The sequence below is a fragment of the Podarcis melisellensis genome, assembly GCF_964234715.1.
Source record: "Podarcis melisellensis genome assembly, chromosome: 14".
NCBI classification, from domain to species: Eukaryota; Metazoa; Chordata; class Lepidosauria; order Squamata; family Lacertidae; genus Podarcis; species Podarcis melisellensis.
In genome coordinates, this window is record NC_138546.1 from 31,636,276 (window position 1) to 31,656,304 (window position 20,029).

General features: G+C 40.8%; 2 long non-coding RNA genes across 3 annotated transcripts; one reads left to right on the forward strand and one right to left on the reverse strand.

The window, feature by feature from the left end:
• Positions 1–2,835: 2,835 nt before the first annotated feature.
• LOC309356965 lies at positions 2,836–11,353 on the forward strand. Its single transcript, XR_014162970.1, has 2 exons — positions 2,836–6,899; positions 7,203–11,353. It is a non-coding gene; the product is annotated as an uncharacterized lncRNA (long non-coding RNA).
• Positions 8,386–19,960, reverse strand: LOC309356941. Of its 2 annotated transcripts, XR_014162937.1 has the most exons (3): positions 19,671–19,942; positions 16,766–16,829; positions 8,386–13,064 (listed from the first exon to the last, which is right to left on the reverse strand). It is a non-coding gene; the product is annotated as an uncharacterized lncRNA (long non-coding RNA). The 2 variants fall into 2 exon arrangements; XR_014162936.1 differs by lacking the exon at positions 16,766–16,829 and having other exon boundaries at positions 19,671–19,960.
• Positions 19,961–20,029: the final 69 nt, after the last annotated feature.

The window sequence follows — 20,029 nt, forward strand, 5'->3', positions numbered from 1 at the left end:
AGTTAATCACTTATCTGTCAAATATACCTTTCAGTAGGTGACCAAGTAGGAAGATAGGAAGCTGCCTTCTACTACGTCAGACCATTGCTCTATCTAGCACAGTGCTGCATGCACAGACAGGCAGCAGCTCTCCAGGTTACAGACAAGAGTCTTTCCAGCTGTATCTGCAGAATGCTGGGGATTGAACCTGAGACCTTTTACACATGCTCTACCACTGAGTTCTGGTCCTTCTCCCAACCAAATGGATGCAACAGAAAATGTGTTGAATTCATATAGGTTAATACCTTATTTTATTTCTCTCTTTTACACACACACACACACACACACACACACACACCAACCACCACCACTAAAACAGTGGGCATATTTTACTAGCGATGAAAGTTTTATTAGGATTAAGGCTCTCACTTTTAAGCATTTTCACAGAAATGGAGTTAAAATGCAGGGGGAGAATCTTCACCTCTTAAGTGACTTTTTTTCAGGCTGCTCTTAAATTCACAGGAACAGGACCAATGAAAAGTGGCCACCCTGTTTAAAGTGAGTCCCTGCACAACTCCTGTTTGCTGAAATGGGGCTGTGATGTTGCAAAGTTTAGCACACTCACCATTAGCTTGTGCTAAAACGCCTTGTATCCAGTTGCTATAAGCTATGTCATAATGATAAGGGTGCTATAATACTTCAGCACTAAAAGAAAGAAAGAGCGAGCAGCTACATTTAGTGCTGGTACATAAACATAAAAAAATAAATATCATGCACCCAGAATGTGCATGTTTTCTTACATTTATTTCTAATCACAATAGGCAAGAAGAATTGAGATGCACTCAGAATGTAAGCTTTATGTGGGCATTTGGTTGGCCCTTGTGAAAAAAGATTTTTTTGACTAGGTGGGTCCTTGCAGGGCTCTTCTTAGATTCTTAAGCTTCCACAGCTGTGTGACTTAGGTTTCGTTGCATGTGGTGCAGGATGGGGTGTGTGAAATTAAAAATCCACAAAAGGCTGAAGTTTTGATTGTAAATTAGACCAGGTATCCATCTAGTCCAGTGTTTCCCAACCTTGGGCCTCCAGCTGTTTTTGAACTACAATTCCCATCATCCCTGACCACTGGTCTTGCTAGCTAGGGATGATGGGAGTTGTAGGCCAAAAACATCTGGAGGCACAAGGTTGGGAAACACTGATCTAGTCTAGCAGTCTGCTTCCGAGTAGCCAACCAGATGCCTCTGGGAAGTGCATGTCAAGGCAGTGGCACACTTCCACTTTGGTTACACACAAACGCACCAGCAACTGAGGTGCAGTGGTGTGATGATCCTGTGATTCTCCTCTATTTGGTAATCCTGTCCATAGCCATTGGTAGACCTAACCTTCCCGAATTTGCTCAATCTCCTTTTAAAGGAACCCAAGCCAGGAAATAGGTGACTTTTTAACAGGCCAAGAAGAAAGGAATCGGACTTGAGAACATTCGATGCTGTCTTATATCAACTCAGTCCACTCTAGCTAAGAATTGCTCTTGCCAGGGTTGAGGGCAACCCTTCTCTAGCCCAGGGGGTGATCTGTCAGGGGCTGCATACCGGCAGTGGGTGGAGCCAGAGTGGACAATGGGCAGAGCTAGAGACAAAAGTCTACCAGAACGAAGAGCACCCTCATTTCAATTTTCACCATGGCTACCTCAGAGAATAAGTACCGATCCTATTCAGGTCTCTTCAGAAGTATGCCCCATAGCATTTGAGGGGGTAACTCTGAAATACATCTAATAATAATAATAATAATAATAATAATAATATATTTATTATTTTTACCATGCCCATCTGGCTGGGTTTCCCCAACCACTCTGGGCAGATTCCAACAGAATATGAAAAATAGAATCTAACATTAAAAACTTCCCTAAACTGTCATAGAAAGGAAGGGAACATGATTCCTTTATTACCTTCATGTGTTAAACTTGCTCCCTCTCTTTGTCACAGACATGGCATTAGCCTACCAATTTGTTCTCGGATAGCTGGGGTGTTTCCCACCCCCCCACAAGCAGGTGGGGTGGGAATAAAAATACATCAATTAATTTTGGTAAAATATAGAAGGATGGAGGAACACTTTTAAAAGCCATGGAAAATGCCAGAGATACCAAAGAGGAAGGGGAAAAGTGATAGGGTGGAAGACAGGCAGCCTATGGAAGCATTGGGGGCTGCATACCGTGTTGATGGCCACAAGTTGCCTATCTACAGTCTACCATATGACTGGAAGTGGCTTCCTGGAGTTTCATATGAATCTGTCCCAGGCCTTTCTAGACAACATCTGCACTATACAGTACATTTAAAACACTATTGTACCACTTGAAACAGTCATGGCTTCCCCCCAAAGTATTCTGGGAGTTGTAGCTTGTTAAGCATGCTGAGAGTTGTTAGGAGACACCTAGTGGCCTCATGAAGTTGCAATTCTCAGAGTGATTTAATTGCAGCTTTGTTGGGGCAATAGTCTCTCAACGACTCTCAGCACCCTGAACTACACTTCCTTTGGGGGAAGCCATGCCTTTTGAAAGTGGCACGATACTGCTTTAACTGTGTTTATTTCATAAGATTTACTGTATTTTTCGTACTATAAGACGCACCAGACCACACGACGCACCTAGTTTTTGGAGGAGGAAAACAAGAAAAAAAATATTCTGAATCTCAGAAGCCAGAACAGCAAGAGGGATCGCTGCGCAGTGAATGCAGCAATCCCTCTTGCTGTTCTGGCTTCTGGGATAGCTGTGCAGCCTGCATTCGCTCCATAAGACGCACAGAGATTTCCCCTTACTTTTTAGGAGGAAAATTGAGTCTTATAGAGCAAAAAACACGGTATATACTGTTCAATGGTAATAAAACTTCAAAGCTGTTTACAAAGCAAAGAATAAAACAATAATATTAACAGTAAAAAGCAATTAAAAACAACTGTTTAAAACATTAAAAATAATTGAAATAGTACAGATGAGGCTCCAGATATTTTCTGCATGCAAAACAGTTGTGGCTTCTGCCAGAGGAATTTTGCAACTGGATGCTTAAGGCTGGACATGCACTTACAGATTCAAACTTGGAATCTTAGGCATATTTCATTGCTGGTTTTCTACACCTAAAACTGAATCGTCACTTAGCACAAGCTGCTGTTTCGCTTGTTTTTATCCAGAGAGAATACAACTTACTAGGATCTAACCTGTCACATATATGCCAGTCTGTCCTATTTAATAGTTGTGTTTCAATAGCATCGAGCTAGAAAGATTAATAACATTGCCTCAGGCAATGTTTCTACTCACAGGCAGAGCTTATTCAAACATTTTTTTAAATTGAATATGAACAGTGGGAAGTTGGGGGCGGGTATAATGTTATGCAGTAGAATATGCTTGTAGTTTACCTCAGAAGTGGGCACTTTTCTCCTTAATGCTGCAATCTTAAGCACACTTGGGAAGTGAATTCTGTTTCAAGTGACACTTTCTTCCAATGCTTTTTAATACCCATTAATATAATAACCCAGGCCCTGATCCAGCTTATGCAGGACTTAATTCCATTTAAAGCAAAAGGAGTCAAGTTAGTGGTAACTGACTTTTTCCATTGGCTTCAACTGTAGCTGGATTGGGGCCAAAGTCGTGGGAGTATTCAATATCTGTGCAAGTGAAATGGAAAAGTTGTTGGAGTTGCAGTGTGAGAACTGTAGCTCTAGGTCAGCTACCTCTAACCTGGTGCCTGGGGGTGCTGGGCATTGGAGTTCAAAATGTCTGGAGGGCACCAGGTTGCAGAAGGCTGCCATAGGCAAAAGATTGCTACAGTAGGTGTTTTCAGAGGCCGTAGACATGTTGAAATTGGGTGGATTAATGTCAGGTGGGATTTTGTAGGCCATTTTTGTATTTGTTGGTTAAAATGCAGTGTGTGTTTCTGTGATGGTTTAAAGCTATTGTGACTTTGCACTTTTTTCTTTATTAAGTATTAAACATTAAAAATGAACGTGTCTTCCTTTTTTATAAACATGTTTTATATTATTTTTAGAAATAGCTTTTAAAAATACATATGAAATGAACAGGTTTTATCTAGGCCAAGTTTCCCAGACTTGGGTTTCCAGCTGTTTTGGGACTACAATTCCCATCATCCCTGTCCACTGGTTCTGCTGGGAGTTGTAGTCCAAACACAGGTAGAGACCCAATTTTGGGAAACCCTGATCTCGGCTCTGAGGCATCTTTATTTGGACCAGTGGACATAATTCTGCAAGCACTTAAAGGCCACAGTTCAGCACAGTTAGGTTAAAAGCAGCATGCCTTCCTTAACCCGGTTGGATGGCGGCCTGAAATGAATTCAACGTTATTAATTACCTTTTTCTTAAATCTCACCACCTGCCCAAGGGGCACAGGATGGCAGGTATGGTTTTTCATCCTCTCTCTTTATCTTGACAACAGTCCTGTCAAGTTGGCTAAGAAGAGAGGTGATGACTTTCTCAAGGTCGCCCAGGGAGCTATGTGACAGAATTCAAACTGGTTGTAGTCAGACACACTTAACCGCTACACCATACTGGCTCTCATCGGGATACAAAAATATAGTTCTGTATACCATTGTGATATCTTTCCTATCGTTATTCATACCTGTTCATTTTTCATCTGGGTTGTATCCAGCCATATGCTGCACATGAAGAAAAGGAGAGCTAGCAGTTAGGAAAAATGTTTTTAGGAGGAGGGTTTGGAGTGCTTTCAATATTATCACGGGTAATGACAAAAGAAGTTCAAGTGGGTTGTGTGCCTCTTTTCTGGCTTGTTTTGTTATGTTTGAAAAGTGAGAAATCTGTTCTCTGTCCCCATGTGACCTTTGATTTGGCCTCCCCCAAACCTAGGCTGTGTACACATTACCATTTATTCTGGTTCCAGTGCTCTCCCACTGCTGTTGTTCGAAGTCCTGCACGCTTGGTGTTAACCACAATCCAGATCTAGCCTATAGTTTCTTGAGAAATATGGCAGTATGAGACATTTCCCCTCAAAACAGCTTCCATCCAATTTGAAAATGCCCTTTGCAGTTAAGTGGAGGTATATACAGTTGAGATAGCCATTGCACATGCACAGACGACAGCTTCATGAATAGAAAGGTTTTTTTGGGGGGGGGTTGTACATGCAAGGAAACCAAAAAGGTAATAACGCACATTGGTGAAGACACCCCCTCTCCAGTGTGTGCAGCCATGTATGAATGCTACATGAAATGCAATGTTAGGGAGAGTACCTTGCTGTGTCTTAAGTCAAAGATGTGTACATAGTGCTAGAGAGCGGAAGAGAGAATGAATGCAAGAGAGTGAAAGGATGGAAGAATGGGGTAAGATGTGCATTTGAGTGAATAGATGTGTTTGTGTGAATGAGGGATGAATGCAGAGGAGACATGGGGCTGTCACCTATTGGTTGGCCCTGCCTGCCACCACTGGTATGTATAGTATGTAGTCCTTGACGTCAAAAAAGGTGGTCCCCTTTTGGAGCACGTGCATCTTCTCAAAGGATGGGGAACATGTGGCCCACCAGATTTTGGTCATTTTATGGACTGATGGGAGTCCAAAAACATCTGAGAAGCCACAGGTTCCCCCATCCCTGTGCCAAAAGGTTGGATGCTTAAGCTTACATTTCAAATGCAGAAGTGCAAATATAGGCTGTCCCTTAACTAATCATAGCTCTCAGGACCTCAGGGAGGGCTCTTTCCCATCCCTACTACCTGAGACCCTATAACTTACCAGGGATTGAACCTGAGGCTTTATGCATGCAGAAGTATTTGCTATGGTCCTGCTCTTGTAAGTGGATTGTGGTTTAAAACTGCCAGAGCAAAGTCTAATGTAGCAGAAGAACAGATAACAGAAGGTCACAGTTCTGCTAGTCATCTTGTCTTCCTTTCCCTTTTAAGGAGTCCATGCAGTTTACTGAGTAAACCATCTGATTATCTCTGACAGCTTCTTGTTTTTAAATAGTGAGGTAAAGTGAACTGAGTTCCACTTGCTTGTGTTGCAAATTTCTGTGAGATGGTAGGGAAAGGACAATCTCTATGCTCATACTTTCAAAAACCTTTTTTGGTAACAGTCATGCTCAGCAGAATATAAAACTGCATTGAGAAGTACTGTATCCTCCTGCAGTGGTCAGTGATGTTCAAGACAGAGGTCACTACCAGAGAAGGACAAAAGTCCAAAAGCTTGTACTAGTGTGCTGCTGTATACAGTAATGACCTTGGGATCTTTTTGACAATGACTCATCTGTATTTTCCAGGAGGCATTTTTGTGACATACACTGTCTACCAAGCTTGCTAGGGGACATGTAACTTAAAATAACAAGAGCAGCTGCAGAGAGGTCAGGATGAAAAATCTATTGGATAACACACATTGTCCGTAGACACCTCTCCTGTTAATTATTTGGCTAATGGCATTATATGCATGATGAAATAGAAGTATTTTATAATTCACAGATTCTGAAATACATTCTGTCTGGCCAGCATCTTAGAAAGCTCTGTATTTGTTGGTGAGAGAACTTAATAGCACTGATGTCCTGAGTTGATACTGACTGCAACCTAGATTGAAACTCCAAAGCCGGCTCAGTTGAGAAAAGGATGGACCTTCTCACATGAAATCTTGGGATTCCATCCACACACTCTGTACCAGAAGTTCTCAAACTGTGGTCTACAAATCCCCATTCATGTGATCCATTGAAAGCTTTTGGAACAGTTGAGAATATTCACTTGACTCTTCTAAAACTGGGGGGGGGGGGGAATTGCACCAGACTTTACGGAACTTTCCATCACTTTAGAAAGTCAGGGCTATTAAAATACAGTTTATGTATGTGCTTTGTTCATTAGAACAAGGACAATGAATGTTGATTAAGTGGTCCACCCAAGACCCCCAGCAATTTTCAAGTGGTCTGTGATAGGAGGCGAGTTTGAGAGCTACTGTTCTATACAAATGGAAAGATACCCCAATGAAGTAAATAGCATTGTGGGAATGGCTGTGATGTGACATACCTTTGCTATACAGTTGAAGGGGTGGGATTATTCAGATTAGGGGTAGGCAACTCTCAGGGGTCTCTATTAAGTCCTATGGGACAAAGTAAATGAATAGCAATGGTTAAAGGAGAGATAAACACTTGGTCAGCAAGGACAAGAGGTAGGATTTCCCCCTGCAGTGCTCTTCAAATTTTGCCTTTTACTTGTCTCATGTAACTGAGACATATGGAGGGAAAGTGTAGTGCTGCAGTTGTGGGAAGTGGCATTGGGAACAAAATGTCCATCCATTGTTGGTGATTCAGCTTTCCACTGAGGTGAACTACACAGGGTGGTGGAGTAATGCCTCTTCTCAGAAAATGCTTTAATCAGGCCTAGTAAACTTGGCAAGATGGTGAGACCTCAGGATCTTGGCAGGACCCCAGGCTGAAGGCTTCTGTGGTAGCGGTGGGCGAACATATAAATTGCCCACAATGATGCAGCTCGGCCAGTGTAGCATAACTCAAGACCATTGTAGAAAATTAAAATGGTGCATGCACACACACCCTGTAGGGACATTTTAATTTCCCACAGTGCACTGCAGCAATGATAATTCAGGCACTTTGGAGCATTGTGGGCAATTGAATCTGCCATCTGTCAAATGTTGGAAGTGCAGGGACACCTACAGGGCACTTTGCCAAAGGCTTCCTCAAATCTGGAGATACCCTTGACTGTAATGTATAGGTCCCTTGCTGTTACTACTGCACCTGCCTCATGCTGGTGTCTTGCTAGTTTAATATTAAGGAAGCATACTGTAAAAATAAACACCACATAAAAAAATCTCAGCATATCACCTTTCTACAAAGCAATGTAATACAGGAAGAATGCAGCTTCCCCCAGAGATCCCTCCCAAGTGCATAGGAGTCAAACTTTTGAGAACTGAGATAGCCAACAGGCGTGTGGGTGACACTTGGGCCCTCCTCCACTCAGTCAAACCTATCTTCAGAAATGTTCCAACAGCTTCATGTGTAATGAAGATAATATAATGCGGCTGTTAAAAATAGGGCTGCTTGCAAATTCCTTCAAGAAATGTTTGACAGGGCTAACAAGGGATGCCAGCAAAATAAATACATAAACCTCTTCTATTTCAGCCACAGCCCTTTCTGAGCTGCTGGAAAACAGCAGTCCTTATAGACAAGCTTTAAACTGGTGGTAAAATCCGTGGAAATGATGGTATCACAGAAGGGACTTGAAAAGCTACCACTATCATGTTAAAGGTTTTTGTTGACGTTCTGCTACTTATGTTTCTGGGTGGCCCCTCTTCCCAAGTTTGTAGAAGTTTCATAAGCAATACTATCCCAGTGTGGCTTCCTCTGAATGTGGGCAAACTTACAGCATTTTTTGTATAATTTGCTTTACTTGCAAACATACAATGAAAGTGTACTTCTTCACAAAACACATCTTTGATTTGTGTTAATATATATTTCAAAATTCTGTTGTATGCTGAAATGCGGTAAATAAGTAAAGGGAAAAAGGTAAAGGTAAAGGACCCCGGATGGTTAAGTCCAGTCAAAGGCAACTATGGGATGCGGCACTCATATTGCTTCAGGCTGATGGAGCCAGCATTTGTCCACAGACAGCTTTCCAGGTCATGTGGCCAGCATGACTAAACCGCTTCTGGTGCGACAGAACACTGTGATGGAAGCCAGAGAGCACAGAAATACTATTTATCTTCCTGCTGCAGTGGTACCTATTTATCTACTTGCACAGGTGTGCTTTCAAACTGTTAGGTTGGCAGAAGCTGGGACAAAGCAACAGGAACTCGCCCCGTTGTGGGGATTTGAACCGCCAACCTCCTGATCAACAAGCCCAAGAGGCTCAGTGGTTTAGAACACACCCACTCCCTATATGTACATATATAAGTATATATTTTACGTTAGTGTATAAGTACACTTGTATAAATAATAATTTGTGGAACTTGCTGCCATAAGACTGGGATGATGGCCCCAAGTTTTATCTATCAATGCCTTTATATATGTCATGGGAATCTGTAAAGAACCTCCAGATTCAGAGGTAGTATGCCTTGCCCTTCCTGACATTGGGGAGCAACAGGGGGCTGTTGCTTTCAAGGCCTGCTAGTGTATTTCCTGGAGGCACCTGGCTGGCCATTGTTGGAAAGATGCTGCTGGACTAACTTTGGTCTGATCCATCAGATTTCTTTTTAGAACAAAGAAGCACCTCTACAAGGCAGCAAATTTTCTATGTCTTGGGCTCACCAACCTCTTTAGGCCTGTGGGCACATTTGGATTTTTAAGTAAGTACCGTGGGTGCCACTCCCTCTGGTCTCTTCCTTCCAGTTTTGTGGGCTGTGGCTTTGTGGGCAGCTGGGGGAAAATCTCAAAGGCACTGTTGTGCCTACAGGTGCGACTTTGGTGACATCTGCTCTATCAGTTATCCAGAGAGAGCACTTGCACCCTCAAGGGTGCTTTCAACCAGTCCACAGCTTGCTGTTTGCCTTTTTATGGCAAAAATGCTTCAGACATTTCTCTCTCACACACATACACACAGCTACTTTTCTTAGCACTCTCTCTCTCTCTAAGAGGCAGGGTGGTGGTGGGGAGAAAGTGCTTCCCCAAGTTCTGATGGGTGTCTCTTATTTGGAAACATAAGATTTCTTACTATCCTTGGCTTCCACTAAGAAAGAATTAACCAATAATTCTGGACTTTTAATCAGCACTCTAATCAACCAAAATTTGGTTGGGGCAGCATAACCCTAATGTTAGGCCATAAAATGACATGATAAACCAATTCCTTTCCCTCTCCCTCCAATTTCTTTTAAACAAAGTAATAGAAAGGAAACTGGAGGAGGGTATTTAGTTTGAAAAATCAGAATGACTTATCTGAAAGTTTATCAGAGTTCTCCTATTCCATGTCCATGGGAGGTCTTACCCTGAAAATACATATGCCACTAATAATCCCCATAGACTTCAGCATGTTGTGGAGATTTCAGGATATGAGCCCAGGAGGGGAATATAAAAATAGGCATGCTAGCTGCAGAACAACAAACTTTGACAAGGAGTTCCAGGGACAGCTGTAATACTTAAAAAGGCTTCCTGGGCAAGAGAGTTTACTCTGCTTTGGGAAAACTGCCTTGTGAGCTTCGCACTCTCTTTTGTCACAAGGTTTAGAAAGGAACGCAGTAACTAATAGTTGTAAAGCTAAATATTCAGAAAACTTCAAGGCAATTACATCCCCCTTCCCTGCACCATTGTAGCTCAGGATATGTTCACATTACTGCTTATTCTGCATCCAGTGCACTCCCACTGCTAATTTTTTAAGACACATTCACACCACATTAGCCATAATCCAGATCAATCCTGTAGTTTCCTGACAAATACCAGTGTTTAGTGCAGTACCCACCCCCCGCAACAAGCTTCAGTTGTGACATTTCTCCATGAAGCTTGCAGCAGAGTATGCAGGGTTCCCAGGAGGCCTTGCATCCAGGCTCTAGCCAAATCCAGATCTGCTCATCTTCAGTACTGCTACGGCATCACATGGCTAAAGATCACAGTATCTCAAGAAGGCACCTTTATGGAAGTTATTGTGATATGTAACTTCATTTAAATTCAAATAAGGCAGCAGACTAACCAAGTAAATATCCTTTTGTTAGTTGTCAGCCCTGTTGTTTGGAATGACAGCATAAAAGATGAGAGGACCAAATAAGGATACAGCTGACTGGGTGTCTCTTGTTCCAGTTCTAGCTTGCCCTCATTTTCCACTGAAGCACCGAAGTTCCTTTTTGAGTGTTTGCTGTGCACTTTCTCATCCCAAAATTTAAGTGTTTTGTTTTTTGTTTTTTTACTTAATGGATGAAAAGGAAACCTAAGAACAGCTGCTTGTGTGTTCTACCAACAGTCATGGATGAATACATCAATTTCAGTTTCTCAATTTTCCAGTTTTAAGTTCAGTTCTCCATATTTCCACGTTTGCATTAAAAAAGTCCTCATGAAAATTCATAAGCATTTTAGTGCAAATTTCTCCTGATAGGCATCTTTATAAAGCCATTTCCCTAAATATACTGCACTTTTGTATATTATATTCATTAACATTTGCTTTTTTATGTACATTTTATCCTAGTCTATGCATTTTTGTACATATTACTTGGCTGAAAAACTGCATTGCAAAACTCACAAGAAGTGCCAGTTTTGAAGGATGGATGCATTTTGGGTCTCATTTTGTTTTGGAAAGTGCAAATTACCAGATTTGTCTTTGAATGTGAACTAAATTGAATTTATTCCCCATCCCTACCTACCAACCTGTGGGTGCACCAAACAAATAAATAGAATGTGACCATGGAGCATCTCCATGAATTAGCAAAGAAGCTGATAGCTGAACACAACAACAACCACAAAGAAACAAAAGGTGTATTGGATTTTGGCATAGGTAGATGTACCTTAAATTGTAAATAGGTATGCCCTTCAGCAGAGGAGGAATAGTGGGGAACAATTAAGCCCAAGGACATCCATTATGTTTGGGTGAACAAAGATGAAGAGTACTGTGGTTGATGTCAGTTCTTCTTGTTGGATATTCTCTGTGTGTGAGAATCATTTGTTCCAGAAACAAAGAAGAACAGAGAAGTTTCAAGAAGCAGCAGAAGGCTGAGACTGTTTTTTCTATGCAATGACGTTTTCTGTGGGAATTGTTCTATGGACATGTGCAATGTGACAGGAAGTACTGATAACAATGGTTCTGTGTAACTTGTGTAATTTGTTGTGAGTCTCTGGCTTGCATCTTGCAGTGAGAGCAGAGAGAGAGGCTTGGATCCTTGTTGGACTCTAAGCATGCCTTGACCACGGCAGTGGTGAATGTATATATTTGCTACCAATATGCTTTTATGCCTGTCAAGTAAACCTCTACACTTGATTGAATCTTTATGGCGTCCATGAGTGTTTTTTGCCTGTGTGTACCTTCAACCCCGAAGACAATTCCAAGGAAGGAGCTGCGTTGAGATGTAACTCTGCTGAGTATGGATATTGGCATACACACAGCGAAAGTGATGCCAGAACCAATCCTTCTAAATCATCCACCAGAGGTTGATGGATTGATCCAACACTTATTTCGAAGGACTATTAACTTTCAATTGAAGAAATCCAGAACTAATTTCCTAATCAGGGACAAGATTTGGGATGAGATGCAACCAACTAAACTAGCTAGTTGTTTACACAAGTAAATAAAGCAGCTGGTGTAAAGGGAGTGTCCAGGCTGTTGCTATTTTTGAGTGGCATTCAGTCACTAGCAAATTCAGGTGGTGTCATTAAATTTGATTTGTAACTCTTGCACAACAAACCCGCTTTTCTGCAACCCTAGGCTCTTTGCAATAAGAAAGTGAGAGGGGAATGCCCTAGAAAGTGTGTCATAAGAACTGCTTGATGAAATGATATATCAACTCTCTGTAAACAAATAACAGTGAATACTCAGTAAATAGTTGCCATCATCTACACCCCCCACCAAAAAAAGAAAACCCTTTGTGTAAACAAATCAAGATAACTGCTTAATAAACAGTTCATCTGGAAGCAATCAGAGAATGTCCTATTCTAAATGAGGGGAATTTCAGTAACAGTGTGCTTAAATATTATCATTTGTATAACCTTGGGAGTTCAATAGCATTCCACAGTTCAGTTCTGCAGCTCTGTTAAATTATTCACTCATATCATTTTACAAAACTGTTTCAGCTCAGCAAAGCAATCTCTATTAAGGTATAACTTACCTATATGCAAAATGTTCCTGTGCCAGCTCTGTTGTTAAGCAAATTGAGCATGTTAATGTCTTACATATATTAAATGCTAACTATGCACCTCTCTATCAGATCTCTGTCCCTCAGCCTGGAGCCAGTATGTCTCTGCCTCTTCAGGGCTGAAGTCCTTAAACAACAATGTTTTTGTGGCCAGTGACTCCATCAGCATTTATACAGAGAGCAGTGTCCAAAAGAAGAAAACAGGATCCAAAAAGTTAAAAGCAGAGGTCTGAAAGTGCCAGCTGTTTAAGCCATTGAAAATAGTCCGGATTTGTTTTTAAGCAGAGGAGTGGAAGTGATTCTTTCTTAGAGAACAGCCAGTATTCATCCTGAAATTAATCAAGATTCAGGTTCACAACTCAGCCAACTGTGCAACACTATGATATACTATCATTACTTATTACACATTTACCTTTCTGTTTCTTCAAAGAGCTCAGGATAACCTAAATGACACACCCCTAATTGACACAACTCTGTGAAGCAGGTTAAGCTTGGGTGTCCTAGACCCAGTAATTTACCAAGTGGAGATTTCAGCCTAGATTTACTCATTCTGAAGTTCGACACCCAATGCAATACTGGAACTTGGTATTCCACTCCTACAAGTATGCAGAAACAGGGATGGTAGCAGTTCACCAGGATCTCTTTGATTATGCAGTCCACTGTTTAATGTTGCCTTGAGCTTTTTATGAGAGGAGGGATATAAATTATTTAAATAAATAAAATGCTGATTAAACAAGATAGTTATTATCTTAAGTTTGCGGATTGGTGTGAAATAAGTACTATGTTTGGACCTTGTCCTTGGGGCCATTTCATTTAAGGAACTTGCACCTGTTGTCCCAGAGCTTCTCTAAAGGTCCCAGGTTAATTTAGCACCACAAAGATCCAAGCAAGGACAATTAACACATTTCCAAAAGTACATGTACACAGAGTATCCCATTTAATAACAAGCTGGCAGCCCAGTCCTCAAAATAGGACTGTAGTGCCACAGTCATATGTTTCATTGGCTACCATGGCACAAGCACAGCCAGGAACCATCAAATCTGCATGTATGTTGCATGTGCTTTACTGTCCATTCTCTTTTGTATTGTAAATAGGAATGAGCCTTTCCATCTGCTGTGCCAGGCTTTAGTTATTTGAACATCACACTTTCTTGCATGTGACTTTTTTGGATTGGGGCCACTAAAAATGAAATTGTCATTTTAATATATTCTATGCAGGGATGTTATATAAGGATTTATGTTGGACTGAATCAAATTTACAGTCTAATCCGCTCAATGAATCTCCAATCTAGCTCTTCGGGACTTCTGGTAGATTTCTTTCCCAGTATGGCTCTCACAGCCATATAGCCATAGCAAGTGCCTCAGAAGAGGGCTTCTCCACTTGTTAATTATTCATTTTTATACCATTATGTGGATAACTAATATTAGAATGCAGTTTATATAAGTGTTTTGCTTCACAAGAACTAGAAAACTAGAAATGGTGGGTGAGGGGTAGATCCAACAGTTTTTTGTTTGTTTGTTTAAAAACTTCTATTTCTATAACAGACACAGTAAATGTAGGAGCACATTGTCACACTGCTGTGTTGGAGAACGTAAGTTCAAAGCAAAATAAAACAAGAATTATCCCAAAGTATTCCTCCAGAGATTTCCATGTATGGATGGGGAATGAATCTAATCATCACTTTTGTTTACTTATAAAGTCAAATAAAATCCTACAATGTTGCAAAAAAGGTGTTTGGCTCTGTTTGAGTTTTTGTTGCCCATATTTGTTCAGTTTTCCCGATAAGGCTATATTCCAGATTTGTTGATGCCACAATTCAGTAGCTATGGCAGCCCTGCTTTTTCAGTTTCTTGCTAACTGAAGACATGCTTAAAATATTAATTGTTCTTTGTATGATCTATTTCCATCAAAAATAGACAGCAGATCTAAATGCGCATCTTGCTATAGTTTGTCCAATTAATGTCTCACATTCCTTTAAAACTTTCACCAGAACCATACTATCACGTCACATTCCCACTATATATGAAAAATTTTGTCCATCTCTTCACATCCACTCCTCTATTAAACATAACTAAGTTCTTTCTTAGACTCATAGTAGGTCGGGATCCACAAGTGGGTAACTCTCTGACCTTGGCTAGCAACACCACCGCTTTCTTTTTGTTGTACAGCTTAAAACAACAACATGGAAGTGTAGCATTGCAAAGTAGCATATGTATTTCAGATTTGTGGCAAATTGGATATTGGAAGGTTCATCTTTTCTTCCTCTGTATGGGAAGCTGCCCCTACGCAATGTAAAAGGTGAAGGCACTCTGTTGTCCTCCTTTGCATCTGGATATCATAGAATCATTGAGTTAGAAGGGACCCTGAGAATCATCTCCAAATGCAGGAATATGCAGTTGTCCCTTACATCAGACATAAAAGGAGAAAAATGGACATAAGCAGAAAATAAACTGGGTCCTATGTCACACGGTTGGGATTAATTAAGGTTGAAGACTACTGCTGAAAATCACACCTGGACTGGGTAATTATTGTAGCTACAGGAGATCGTTCTGAAGAACACTTTTAAAATATTGTTTTTCCTTAAAGCTCTGTTGTAGTTGCTGCTGACTGTGGCAGGAAAGGTAGCTAAATAAAGGTCTTTACAATATCTGTTGTGTGACATGCAGACATCTGCATACTTTAAAAAGCACACAACCTTGAAATGGTTCAGCGGTGGCCTGCAGAGAGCGAAACAATTCCTAACAAGGCTGCCAGTCTCCACCTTCTTTTTTACATTTTGGCCTTTAAAGGTTTATACTGAAGTACACTTTGCTCCCCAAGAGATTCCAACTGAATATCATTTATGTAAATGCTGTAAACAAAATGGAAATGTCTTGGATACTTTTTTTTGTACTGGGGAGAAGTGTTAGTATAAAGTTTGACAGTGGTTCTCCTTTCAGGCATGCCAAGATTGGATTATTTTCATACCACAACACAAGTGTAGCTGGAAGCACACACTTGCAGTGCCGTCCTATGGAAGTTTATTCACAGTACAGTATTCAATCAAATCCATGGGGATTGTTCTCAGGAAAGGCCTGAACTGGAGCACGGTTTTGACACCCTATTTTAAAAGTGTAACTATGTATATGCATAACACAGAAAACTGAACTCCAATTTCCTGTTTTTCAACTGTCTCTGTCATGAGTTTGTATGAAATGGGCATTGTTTAAAATATTCTTATTTATGAGTAAGTTTTCAAATGTACAGTACTTCTTTGAGAACTTTGGAATTGTGGAAAAATCAGAAGCAGTGTACAGTAGTTGGAGAAATCCAGGTAGAAGTTTATCAATGTTACATTATATGCCACCAAGAGGCTAGGCATATTCCTCTTTAGAAATCTTATCACTCACTTTTCATACTGTGTATAACTGGCCTGCTTTTAAAGGACAGTCAGGGCTTGAAGCTGTTCCTGATCTAAACAGAGTCTTCCATGGACAGGCATCCATACAACATCTGTATGTTTCCCTCCATAGGGCAAGTAGCAATTGTGGGAGAATTTCCTAGCTTTATAATCTCAACCAAATTCAGGAGCCTCTATGACTCTTGATCAGGGGGAGGGAACTTAAGGTCCGTAGGCCAAAAGCAGCCCAATCACCTTCTCAATCCGGCCCGCAGACAGTCCAGGAATCAGCGTGTTTTTACATGAGTAGACTGTGTCCTTTTATTTAAAATGCATCTCTGGGTTATTTGTGGGGCCTGCCTGGTGTTTTTACATGAGTAGAATATGTGCTTTTATTTAAAATGCCTCTCTGGCTTATTTGTGGGGCATAGGAATTTGTTCATATTTTTTTCCAAAATATAGTCTGACCCACCACATGGTCTGAGGGAGGGTGGACCGGCCCACGGCTGGAAAAGGTTGCTGACCCCTGCTCCTGATGAACACAGACACACAACCCTAATTACATCTAGTTACGCCACCTAGTTCATTATACACTCACTCTCTCTCTCTCTCTCTCTCTCTATATATATATATAAAACTATGGTGTTCTACCTCTTCAAATTGGATGTTGGACAATAGATATGCAACAGCGCCATCTGCTCTTCAGTGTAGAGTACTGTTCAAAACACAGAAAGTGACTTTAAAACTGGTCAGTGTAAACAACATTGACAGTTCACTGTTCTTAACGCTCAGTTAAGCAGTGCTGCATCAACAAAAAAAATTTAACAAGATAATCTAGGCATTACTGTATTAAGTTAAAATAAAGAGGCACTTGCTCTTCTGTTATTTAGGGCTTTTATCCAAATGTAAAAGTACAGTATTACATGTTACTGTACAAAAATGTATAAGAAAAAAGGAACTGGGTACTTTATTTCTAGCTCAAAGAATAAATTTCAAGCAATTGTTCTGGTGTTTTGAGCCATTCTACTTTATTGATATACAATTTGTCTTGAGATGGAAGGGGGGGAAACACACACACACACACACACACACACACACACACACAATGTGAACCCTATTGTGTAAACCCTATTTTAAAAGTCTTGGTAAAAGGTATTTAACAAGAGCTGTGAAGTAAAAACTTCACCCTCCCGACACTCTTGAATTGCATAGTAACTTCAGGGAAAAGCAAAGGAAAGTATTACAAGGTGGATTTTAAAATAATAGATGAGATAATGGAAAACTCCATATGGTATTTCAGAAAAAATATGTGGCATTAGCCCTGTTCTTTCCCAGTGACCTAGCATATTAGGATTCAACTCTGAAACTACATGTTGTGGTAATGTATTTTTAATCATCTGCATCTGTAGAACTGAAGGCAAATCTTATTTCACTTATTTTATCTATTTCTCCTTTTCAGAACAATACAGTAATTACTACAAAATACAGTTTATTACAAATTTTAGAAAATCATTGGAACTTTTCTCACGTTTTCTCCATTCCAAACCTGAAATTTACCTATCTTAGGCACAAATAGGTTCAATTCTAGTAAAATCAGTGAGCATCATTTACACAATTAATTGAATATTAAATGAGCTAGAAATCAAAGTAATTACAGTGGTACTTTGGTTTTTGAATAGCTTAGTTCATGAACAACTTGGAACCCAAACCGGAAGTAGGTTTTCAAACTTTTTTATGTTTTGCATTACATGCTTTCTATGGAAAAGTGCACCTTGGTTTTGGAACGCTTTGGTTTTGAAACAGACTTCCAGAATGGATTAAGTTTGAGAACCAAGGTACCACTGTATTAGTTTCATTATTTAAAATGATTAAATTTTATTGCAGGACCCAGATAAATATGAAAACAGTTCAGGTGGTAGAGCATGAAACTCTTAAAACTCAGGGTCGTGGGTTTCAGCGCCATGTTAGGTAAAATATTCCTTCATCACAGCGAGTTGGACTAGATGACCCTTATGGTCCCTTTCAACTCTACAATTCTATAATTCTCAATGAGAAGGTTTAAGCTGCCCCAGTTCTCCTGGTTCTTAAGAATAAACAGAGAGACCGGGGAAGATGATGGCATGCTTAGCATGAAGTTGCATTATGGCTTCACTCCAGGTACTAAACCAAACAGAAATAACTCGTCATCCACTTGGTACTTGCAAGATCAAATTTCCTGCTACTCAACCTTACATGTAGTTTATGTGAGTGTATATAGCACAATAAATCCAGTGTAACTGTCCTGTGGGCAGCTAATTGAGAATGGATGGTGAGGCAGTCCTGTGGAGCTATGATGATATAAAAACAATAAGGAAAATCTTAATTTCACATTTCAGCAACCTAGCTACTAGGTACTCTATTCTGAAGAACAGATGAGAATTAAAGGGAATTCAGGGTGCAACTGAATAAACGGACATAAGAATAAACGGACATAAATCTGACATCAGGAATCACAAGACAGAGAAACCAGTAGGAGAACACCTCAATCTCCCAGGACATTCTATACAAGATCTCAAAGTAGCTGTTTTACTACAAAGGAATTTCAGAAATAGACTGGAAAGAGAAGCTGCTGAATTGCAACTTATCACCAAACTTAAAACCATGGAGAGTCCTGGTCTGAACAAAGACCTTGGATTCTTATCTCATTATACATGACAAAGCCATTTTTCACCTTCTCACCCCTTGCTTTTTCCTGTAAGACCTATTGCAGTCGTTAAGAGTCGTCAACAGGCTCATCACAGCTATCTGCCAATCACCCATTCCCACCACCCTTCTGAGTAATACCCCTCCCCACCTTCTCACTATATAGAAGGGTTTGGAAACTTCTGTTTCAGTGTATCTGAAGAAGTGTGCATGCACACGAAAGCTCATACCAAGAACTAACTTAGTTGGTCTTTAAGGTGCTACTGGAAGGAATTTTTTTTTGTTTTGACTATGGCAGACCAACACGGCTACCTATCTGTAACAGGGTGCAACTGACAACCTTCTGGCTTAAAATATGATATTTCATGGTATACATTTATCATATGTTTAACACATGAAACCCAGACTTGTCTTGAAAGAAAGACTTGTCAAACTTTAAGGAAATTGTTGTTCGAGTTCCTTATTTGCTGTTTCCCGTTCCTTATTCAGTCAGAGGTGCAGATCTTCCTTGCTTACGCAAGAACTGGCAGAAATGTATCAGCAAAAATATTTTTAGTTTTTCAGAGGATTTTCCTCTTAAATTTCCCTTTAATTGTTGGGCAATTTCCATCCCCACCCCGAATATATATATTGAAAGTCCAGCCGTGGAAAACAAGGACCTTAAAACAGGTGAGGAAAAGAAGGCAAAATCTCCCACAGTGGCAACACACCTGAGGCTTGCATACACACCATACATCTGTTATTTGCGGAGTTTGAAATTTTAAAGCATATGGGAGGGACATTTCCCTCCCCATCCGAAAAATCTGGGCTACAATTCCCAGCAACCCTAAACTAACTAGTGAAGGGGCAGCAGGGATGTGCTTTAATGGCGTACCGTGTATCCATAGCCAAGTCTTCCCCTCAAGAGAAACGGGAGGCCGCGCTTGCTGAGGGAAAAGGCCGGTTATAGGCGTGGCCCCGCACGCACGCGCTCTCAAAAAAGGCGGGAAGCGCTCAGGGACAATGCCAGCAGGACAAGCTACGGTAGGTATGGGACCTATGGAGAAGGAGCGGGCAAGGCCACGCATGCGCCCGTCTCTCACCCGTGCCCGATTCGAGAGCGCCGCCCGATTTATTCATGAAGACACGGAGCGGAAGAGCCGCGCGAGTAAGCTCTCGCGCGACTTTCTGGGCCCGCCCCTTCCAGCTTCCAATCAGCGTTCTCCCCACACTCAATCTTCTTTCCCCCCACTC